At 37.7% G+C, this 10214-nt stretch overlaps 1 pseudogene; it reads left to right on the forward strand.

Annotated features, from left to right (window-relative positions):
* Window positions 1-9564: 9564 nt before the first annotated feature.
* LOC128868387 (probable small nuclear ribonucleoprotein Sm D1) lies at window positions 9565-9929 on the forward strand (annotated as a pseudogene).
* The last annotated feature ends 285 nt before the right edge of the window (window positions 9930-10214 follow it).

Raw genomic sequence — 10214 nt, forward strand, 5'->3', positions numbered from 1 at the left:
AACATGAAAAGTTGAACGAGAAGTAAAAAGGTGTAACAAATCATCGCAACTTTATATAGCGTAAAGCGCAACAAACTCGCTAAGAGGGTGCAACGGGACGTGATGTTTGAGGGTAGTTTGGTCCACCTTTCAAGAATTAGCTAATCTAATATGCATTTGAATAACTGCACTAAATGTCGGTACAATTTACGGACATCCATATATGTATGTATGTATGTGGAATTGTACACAAAGAATAATTAAAAATAATTTATAATTCAAAGGCTCATTTGTGAATTGTGGTCCAACATTACGAGAGTTTATGGTATAAAATAAAGGCTGAATTGCTCAGTAACAAATTCACAAGCAAATAATTTTGAAAGCCGAGTACTTGCACGCGCTTTATTTGGTGCTCATAACCTGAAAATGGCTTTGAATGTCACACAAGCCCCTCGCACATGGCCAGCCAATAGCCCCGAACTTCTGTCATCAATCACACGCGCTGAGTGCCATCACTCCCCCTTTGCTTTGACATACCTACATAGGTAAGCTGCCTAAAACCATCGATATACTCAAACAGTTTGACGTCTTCAAATTTGTTTTTATTGGGAGTAGATGGCGATTACTCGTCTCTTTTTTGAAATTCCGTTAGGCGATGATTTTTACATTTCATTCGCAGCTGGTCAATTTATGGCGGCACTTGGGATGGCGACAACACAATCAGCCAAATATATTTCAGAATATGCGAAAAGTAAGGAATAATAAACATGAAGAATACAATTTGCATAAATATCAACTAAGTATCGTTTCACTGCAAACTCATACTCGTACATACTTGTCTGCATAACTACGTAGGCGTTTATATGCTTCCCCTAAAAAAGTTTGTGCGAAAATCTTCAATATACAGTATTAAAGAGATATTAATACGGTGGTGATAAATTTAGGGATCTGTCCACTTAAACGGGATAAGATCGTATAACGAGTTTTTAAAATATTTTTATTAGGGCGCCATTATTTTGCCTGTTCGGTACTGATTTTTCTATCAGTTTTAAACCCACTTGCAGAATTAATGCTTTAAGTGGCGCGGGAGGGTCCCTTGGCAGATGGGTGAAACAAAATTGTGTACATTTGAAGTATGTATTTGGAAAAATTAGATTATGATGGGATTTGGCTGATAATCAAAATAAAAATGTGGCCAATCTGCAAAAAATGGCATTGGGTTAAGATATTATTTGTTTGTCGTTAATATCTGCTAAAGGAGCTGAAGCACAACACAATTCAAATATGCGCTGATACGAGGGGTACCTTGTATATGTCGGGATTTGGCAACCCTGGTGTTGCAATCTGGCAACTGACAGCTGTATCGCAAAGTTTGACATTTTTTGGCTTTTACGTACTCAGAACGTTTTGAAATACCAGCGCTATTTGTGTTGTTTACAGTAACTTAAAAGATTCATTTCGGTCCAAAAATGGAATTAAATCGAGAACATTTTCGTGCGATTATTTTTTACAACTTTCAACGTGGATTAACTCAGCAACATTGCATGGATGAACTTAATTCATTTTTTGGCGATGAAGTTCCATCAAGGACCAGTGTTTATCGATGGTATGGTGAATTCAATCGTAGTCGTAGTTCACTCCAAGACGAATTTCGTGAAGGTCGTCCAAAATCAGTTGTTGTTCAAAAAACCATTGATGCTGTGCGCGAACTGATATTGAAAGATCGTCATGTGACCTATCGTGAGATTGCGACAATCTTAGGCATTAGTGGGACCAGCATATATCCAATATTGCATAAACATTTGACTGTCAAAAAAATTTGTTCGCGTTGGATCCCACACAATTTGTCAATCGCTCAAAAAAGGCTCGTGTCGATTGGTCGAAGGAAATGCTCAAAAAATACGATCGCGTGGCTTCGAAACACGTCTATGACATCGTGACAGGTGATGAATCATGGATTTACGCGGATGAGCCCGAAAGTAAACATCAGTCGACTGTATGGGTGTTTCAAGATGAGTCAAATCCAAAAAAAGTTGTTCGCGCACGAAGCACTTCCAAGCAAATGGTCGCCTGTTTTTTCGGAAAAACTGGACATGTCGCAACCGTACCACTAGAACAACGCAGAACAGTAATTTCTGAGTGGTACACAACCATTTGTTTGCCAGTTGTCTTCCAAGAAATTAGGAAAACCAATCGCCAAAGACGGATCACTCTTCACCAGGACAATGCGAGCTCTCCCACATCGGCTCAAACAACTGCATTTTTGAGCACCCAAAACATCGAATTAATGGGTCATCCGCCGTGTAGTCCTGACTTGGCACCGAATGACTTCTTTTTATTCCCGTATGTAAAAATCAAACTGAGAGGTCAACGTTTTTCGACACCTGAAGAAGCGGTTGCGGCATTCAGAATGCATGTTTTGGAGGTACCTCATTCAGAGTGGCAAAAGTGCTTCGACAATTGGTTCAAACGCATGCAAAAGTGTATAGATCTTCATGGAGAATATTTTGAAAAACAATAAAGTGATTCTCGATGATTAAAATTTGTTTTTGTTCTCTAATCCCGACATATAAAAGGAACCCCTCGTACGCTACCCTTTTCACTCATTCAACCTTTGCATGCATAACCTTAACAGGGAATCAGCCCTAGTTAATGTGTGCACAAGTAACAATGGTCTGGTCTGGTCTTGAATCCAAATAAGTCGCAATGTGTTGCTATCTTTAAAAAAGCTTTTGACATGTATGATATAATTTTATTAAAGAGATCGGCGATGCCGTACGTCGATGTAGCTAAGAACTTAGTTGTACTATTCAGTAGAACTCAAACATGAGATAATCATATATAAATCATATATATAGTACAATTGGGAATACGGAATGCTGAGGTCTTTATGGCGGGTCCCAAACCCAGCGCACAACCAGCTATCCTCGGATACTTCGCCTTCTCACGTTAGCTAACTCCCGAACGGGTGTTCGGAAACTACTCAGAGGATACTTGGGCTAATAGCGGAAGTTGTGAGCTGCTTGAACCATATGCAAAATAGTAGTCCTGGCCACTCCCAAGTTAATGGCGATCAGTAACTTTCCCCACTTGCATGGACTTCTACATATAGAAAGCATCCGCATCTCAAAAATTGGCTTCAAATGACTTAATCGTCACGATTACAATAGCTTTTGCACTTGAAAGTCAATTATATAATATCTGAATGTCAGTCTTTCGTCTATTCTGTACGCCTATGGAAAAATATACCTCTTAAGCTCAGGGCTACTAAAGATACATTAAAATTTAAAATAGCATTACTTGGATACTATTCACAATAAAAGATTTTATGGTTTTATTTAATTTCACTTTCTTTTCCATCAAATCTTACCCTTCCTAAATAATGTAATATAATTTACGTTTAATTTAATAAATTTTAGATATTAAGTTCAAATTGTATAAATTTTTAATATTTTATAGATTTTATTGTAGTACCATTAGTATCTAACTCGAAATGTAAGCTTTTGTTGTGGTGTTAGACTAAATAAATAAATAAGTATTGGGGAAGCTGTGACCTACCATAACCCTCCGTTGTCGACTTTGGACATGAATTTAACATACTTCTGTTATACCTAATAACTGGAGCTTCCAGGTAGCTTCCTAAAATTTTATTCTCTATCGCTTTATAGATATAATCTTTAAAAAAGGATCCTCGAATAGGACGAGAAAAGGCCAGATTGGGGTACCCAACCGAAAGTTATAAAAGAGGTACCCGAAGGAGGGTTAATAGTAAGCTCCTTTCTTGATAAAATGATACGCAGAATGTAACTTAAAAGTCTATGAAAACAACAAATACAATATAGATATATGCATTATTTAGTTACACATATTTATTAAGATGACGAAAACAAAACAAAGCTTAAAAACCTTTTTATTTTATATATACATATTTAAATTATATATTTTAATAAATTTTTTTTATTTTTTTGTTTCTATTTTTGTTTTTTTGTTCAAACATCCCATTCTTTGGAAGGCACTTGCACAATTTGGCGACAACTTTGCTGCAAGTCAAAAGTTTACACTGTTTTAATAACTTCTTATACCATTGTACTCTAAATTAAAATAGAACTAATAGGTATAGGAGTAAATATTATAACAATAAATATGCTAATTTACTTATTTTAAATATGGCATTGGAAATTTAAACTTTCAATAATATTTAAGCCAGAAGTAATTGAATCATCCTTAATGGTCTTTACAATAAAATCTGATCTGTATGTAATTTAAATGAGAAGGAAATCACCTAACTATTTCATGGACGATGCTAAATACAATATAAGACAATGCGAGTACTGCTGTATTTTCTTTGGAAAGACCGGCCTTAGTAATACTGAAATAGTTCATGTTCTAACTGGTGTAAATGATTTTCAATGGGAAAAATTAATCAATTATATTACTGGTACTTGGTAAGAAGGCGGTCGCCGTAGCCGAATGGGTTGGTGCTTGATTACCATTCGGAATTCACAGAGAGAACGTTGGTTCGAATCTCGGTGAAAGCAAAATTAATAAAAACATTTTTCTAATAGCAGTCGGCCCTCGGCAGGCAATGGCAAACCTCCGAGTGTATTTCTGCCATGAAAAAGCTCCTCATAAAAATATCTGCCGTTCGGAGTCGGCTTGAAACTGTAGGTCCCTCCATTTGTGGAACAACATCAAGACGCACACCACAAATAGGAGGAGGAGCTCGGCCAAACACCTAACAGAAGTGTGCGCGCCAATTATTTATTTTTTTTACTTCGGATGAAGGCAGTAATGATCTGGGGCCGCAACGGCCTTCCTTCTTTGGAAAACTGAACGGTGAAACCTAAAACCGTGGCAGGCCTCTACCCGTAGCCATTGGGTTGGCGGAGTAGGTGCAGTTGAGACGACTCCCGTCTTTGTGTCCAGTCTGGCTCTGAACGCATGCCCCATAAGGACATGTGTCAACCCTCGCATAACCTCCCTGCTACGGCACAGACAACCATGGGGTCCCTTAAGGACGACTACACACTACAGGTTTGGATAGCGGCTTCTAGTGGAGACCGGCTTAACAAACAATGAATAACAAAAAACACAACAACAGCAAACAACAACACAACAAACAAAACAATAACCCTGCAGAAAGCTTCAGGTGGTAGTGGGAATTCGGAACCGAATCCCAAAATCACCTCAGGACAGGACGAGCGAAATCGCCTCCTCGAAAATTTTTGCCCCGGGGGGCAGACTCTAGTGAGGGTAATGCGACGGAATCGACGCGCAAGGCAGCAACCAAGGGAGACAATGGATCACAATCAGACTCGGGAGTAAAACGGCAACGCTCCCAAGAGGGGGATGTCTCCCAAGAAAAGAGGCCCAAGATTGGTAGTGGCCCGCCCAAATCGTTTAGCGAAGACGCTAAACAAGCGGTCTCCATCATTTTCGTAGTGATGGACAGCGGTGGGGAAGAGGGCACAATCTCCAGAGAGGAATAGAAGAGTAGTGAGAGAAAACCCTTTTATCGCAAAGGACGAATCCGCTTATCTTCGCCCAAGTGTGTTCATTCCTTGGGCAACCATTCCAACCTATTACCGGTGCTTTAAAGTACAGACAATTTGTTATAGATTAACAGTTTTGTAAATAAATATCTAACTAATTTTTCCAGCAGACGGATTTTAAAGTGAACATCTTGAATCTATCTATCTAGTAAGACCATTGGTGAAAGCTTGAACTTTCCATGGAATATAATCAAATTCATTAATTTAGCTAATTTTATTGATATTTTGAATTAAGAAAATTGCATGTAGGTGTACATAGATACAAAATAATGAAGACTTATCTGGTAGTTTTTTTCTAAGGCATTTTAAAACTCTCTTCTAATTGAAAAACCAATCATTCACAAATACGAAAGGAGTATTTGTTTAATACTCAAGCTGATCGCTGTATTTTGAAAAAGTTGTTGAAATGTCGATTTCATTATTATAAAACATTCAAAATGTATTATTACAATCATTATTGCAACATTTGAAGGTAAGAACATCGATTTTTCAAATGCGTCACACTGGTAGTTCATTCTAAAATATAAAAGCCACATATGAAATACAAGAATATGTAATTTGAAAATATTGACGGATATGTCAAAAAGCACAAAAAATAAGGAAAATAGAATGTGAAGGCTGGCAAACAGACAAAAAGTAACAGCAGCCAAGCAAGCAGATGCGACGACAATGAGCCATAAAAAATTGCAAACAAAACATCAAAATAAACAAAAACATAAACTATTTTAATATGCACACGCAACAAAAAGGGAAAACATGAGCAATACACTTACTAATACACTCGCATATGTAGCTACATCAAACATAAAGGACAATACCCAACTACATACATACATATGTATATATGTATGTAATTTGTAAGTTGACAAGTTTTGCCAACGCTAACCGCTTGCAAGCCAGATTCATTGGATATAAAAAATCATAAAAATGGAAAAAATTGTAATGTGAACAATAAAAGTAAAATGCAGAGAAATGGAAAAGTTACAAAAAATATGAGCAAAAGGTTGCACAAATATATGCATGTATGTAAATGAGGGCAGCCCACGCACCCAACAGGCGTCAAATCCCTAGCAAATACGAAAAGCAGCGGGAAAGGACGTTAGGGAAGCGATTACGAAAACCGCAATCTTACATGTTCACACAAAACCTGGCGCCCATTGTGAGTACTGTATGTATGCATGTATGTATGGGCAAATATGCAGCACATACACAGATATGAGTAGTTACACCAATTGGACTTTAGTACCAACACGCACGCCAATACATGTACATACATGTGTACCCACCTGCCCTGCAAGAAACTACTTAGGCTGTGATTACGTAGCCCTTAGAGTGCTCGGCCTATTGTTGAAATACAAATGTATGGATGCATATATGTGAAAGCATATGAGTTATATGTATCATTTGTACGCATTTTGTTTCGGTTTTTACAATTTTTCCGAGGACCAGTAGAAAATTGACTTTCCCATTAGGTGACCAAGGATCCCTAATTATTATTTTGCTCTCACTATTTATTGTCTTTGAACAAATTAAGCAGACGATCAAATGGTGATATTATTTTTCGATAACGTAACTTATTGACACAATTTCTTTTGATTATATAATTGATTTAGGATAATCGTAAATAATAAGTATATGGGCAATAATAGGCTATGTGGATTCTTGCAGGGATGTACTTTCGCCGAGGGATCGAGGAGCGTACGAACATGACGTCCTTACTGCTTTACAGGCATTAGCATCTGTTCCACGAAGAGCCGATCATATGAATGTACAGAACAAGTCGTTTATTTGGGATTTTGTAACCCTTACGTAGCAAAATCTTAATTTTTTGAAAGACCTTTTTGAAACGATGCAATGGCACCTTGCTCCTTATTATTTTTTCTGGCCAATGACATAACTCATCTTGCCGAACTTTCCACTTTCCAGCACCTATTTTCCACTATCTGGCTTTGAGAATTTCGATAATGTTAAATCCAGCAAATGAAAAAATATCCGAATATGCCACTGCTTAGATTGTCATTTTATTTTGTTTTAACTCTTTCGATCATCATACCTTAAAAAAACACTACGCTTCGAATATGCCAGTTATATTCCTCAATCACGATGGGTGATGAAATTGTGCGATTGTTATACTCTCATTTGTCTTATCTGAACAAAGTTTTATGCTAATGTGAGCTCTTTGTGGTCGCACCTCGAATTTACCTACTTATATTTCATTGAGGTCACCCTCCTGCTCGATAGATATCACACGAGACTCTTTTTTGTCCACCCGTAACTTGCAACTGGATATACGATTTCTTCTATTTTTTCTCAAACTTAATAGCTCGCGTTTTTTTTCAAATATTCAATCAACGGCTACAAAATTAGTATTTATAGAAGAAAATGAGATTGTTTTCATTGAGTCACACTTCTTTAAAGTCGACTACTTCATTAACAGCGACAATATTTTTAAAATTTTTGGGCAATGTCACTTATGTCAGACATCCCATCATATACGCGGTTTATCGGGAAAGTACTGCTTCAAATGACAATTGATAATTGTGCATAGGTTCTTCAAGTGGCAACCAGAGTTCACTTTTTCCTCATCTGAAAACTCCATTCCATTTCCACTTTCCCAAGCAAAATTCTGTGAAATTCGTTCAATTTCAAAGTCTGTTATGGGCATTATTTTCAACTGCAAATTTACAAAACACATCACGCACATAAAGAGCTCCTTTTTCGATCGAAAAATATCTCAAATGTTTAGAATAAGTTAATAAGCGATTTGATTTTCAGGGAAAAGTGTCGTTTTTTCGTTACAAAGATGAAGTTAGGTTAGGTTAGGTTTGGCAGCCGCATCGCACATAGAGACAACGATGCTACTTAGACCACGAAATGGGTCCGTTGTGAGCCGCGGAGGCTGGGCTACATTTCCCTCTCCATATTTTAACATCCTGAGCTTTTGACAAAGCGTGAAAGGTTGTTGACACCTAAAGTGTATAGATTATCTATATTCGTTAAAAAGTAGGATTTTAAAAATCGGTTCCTGCTTCTGGCTAGAGCTGGGCATGTGCAAAAAAGGTGTTGAATTGTTTCCAATTCCTCCTCATTTCTGCAGCTACGACAGAAATCATGCGTGTAAACGCCTAATCTCCTTGCATGATTTCCTATGAGACAATGCCTTGTGAGGGCCCCTACTAAGATCCTGATTTGAAGTCTACTCAGTTTTATAACACTCTTGGACAGACGTAAGTTTAGCCTTGGGCATGTTTGCCTAGCAATTTCACAGGCGCTAATACATCTTTGATTTGCAGAATTGATTAGTGCGTCCTTAATGAGAAGCTTACAAGTTGCGAGAGGTATCTCCATAAATTTACTTATGTCTGGCATACAGGTACCTTCACTTGCAAGTTGGTCTGCCCTACAGTTCCCTGGTATATCTCTGTGGGCTGGGACCCAGCATAAGATTATACGATATTGCTTGGCCATCTCATTTGGAGATTGGCGACAACGTGAGACACTACTTGATGTTGTTTGGAATGCATCCAGGGCTCGTAGGGCAGCTTGGCTGTCTGATAGAATGCTGATATCCGTTGACGATATTCTGTTTATCTTTAACCATTTTAAGGCTTCATGAATAGCATTTATTTCCGCTTGAAAAACGCTACAGTGATCCGGTAGTTTAAAGGATTCACTAATAGAAAGCTCTTCGCAAAATAACCCTGATCCTACACCGGTGTCCATTTTGGATCCGTCCGTGTAGATCTTAACGGGTGTGTTGGGTGTTGGATCTTCTTCAAGCCATTCCAGTCTAGAAGGGATTTTCATTAGGAAATTTCTTTCGAAGCAAATAATGGGAGGGTGATAATCACAGTCACTGGGTATATCTGTGTTGGAGTCTAAAATGGTTGAATGTCCATGTGTGACAGTTCTCCATTGTGAGCTCGCTTTGAGCCTTAAAGCGGAGCAGGCCGCTGAGTATTTGCAGAAGAGATCTAGGGGTGGCAGATGTAGCATGATGTCCAAAGCCATGGATGGCGTGGTTTTCATCAAGATGAAGTTGGTTAGATTTTTTATGAAATTAAGTCTCGAAATGGTGGTAATTGAATTAAAAGAAAGGAACTCAAATTCACGTCAAAATTACCGGATTTGAAGTTGCAGTGAACACAAAATTGAAGTCTGTCAAAATTACTATAAAAAATAGTGGCCCAATACAACTGAAATCTCTTAGTATTCGCGGTAACAATATATGGTACTTCATACGTCCCGATGGTCTACCTTTCGAAACACTGCTGATTGATGATGCGCCATAATCTAAATCAAAGAAAAACGATATCAAGTCACGGGGGTAAGCGTGGCAAAGGACGTGGTGCACTTGGTCGCGTCGGTCCAAAAGGTCTAGACGCTAGTAGACAATAAAATTTTACAAAATTTTACTGAAATAAAAATACAAGTCTTAAAACAAGGAAAATCGTTTGTTTTTATTTAACCATATTAACTTTCGATGTTATGGGGTTGTATTATTCCAGTTAAGCTCAACTTTTGAACGGACCATTTCTCTCAATTGTAGAATACACGAGGTGTGTTCAAAAAGTATCGCGAATTTTGTGTTTTTTCAACAATTATTTATTTATTCATTAATATCTACTTTGTCCCCTTCAAAGTAATCCCCATGAGATATTATGCACTTGTGCCAACGTTTGT

This window comes from Anastrepha ludens, chromosome 2 (assembly GCF_028408465.1).
Source record: "Anastrepha ludens isolate Willacy chromosome 2, idAnaLude1.1, whole genome shotgun sequence".
In the NCBI taxonomy this organism is placed as follows: Eukaryota; Metazoa; Arthropoda; class Insecta; order Diptera; family Tephritidae; genus Anastrepha; species Anastrepha ludens.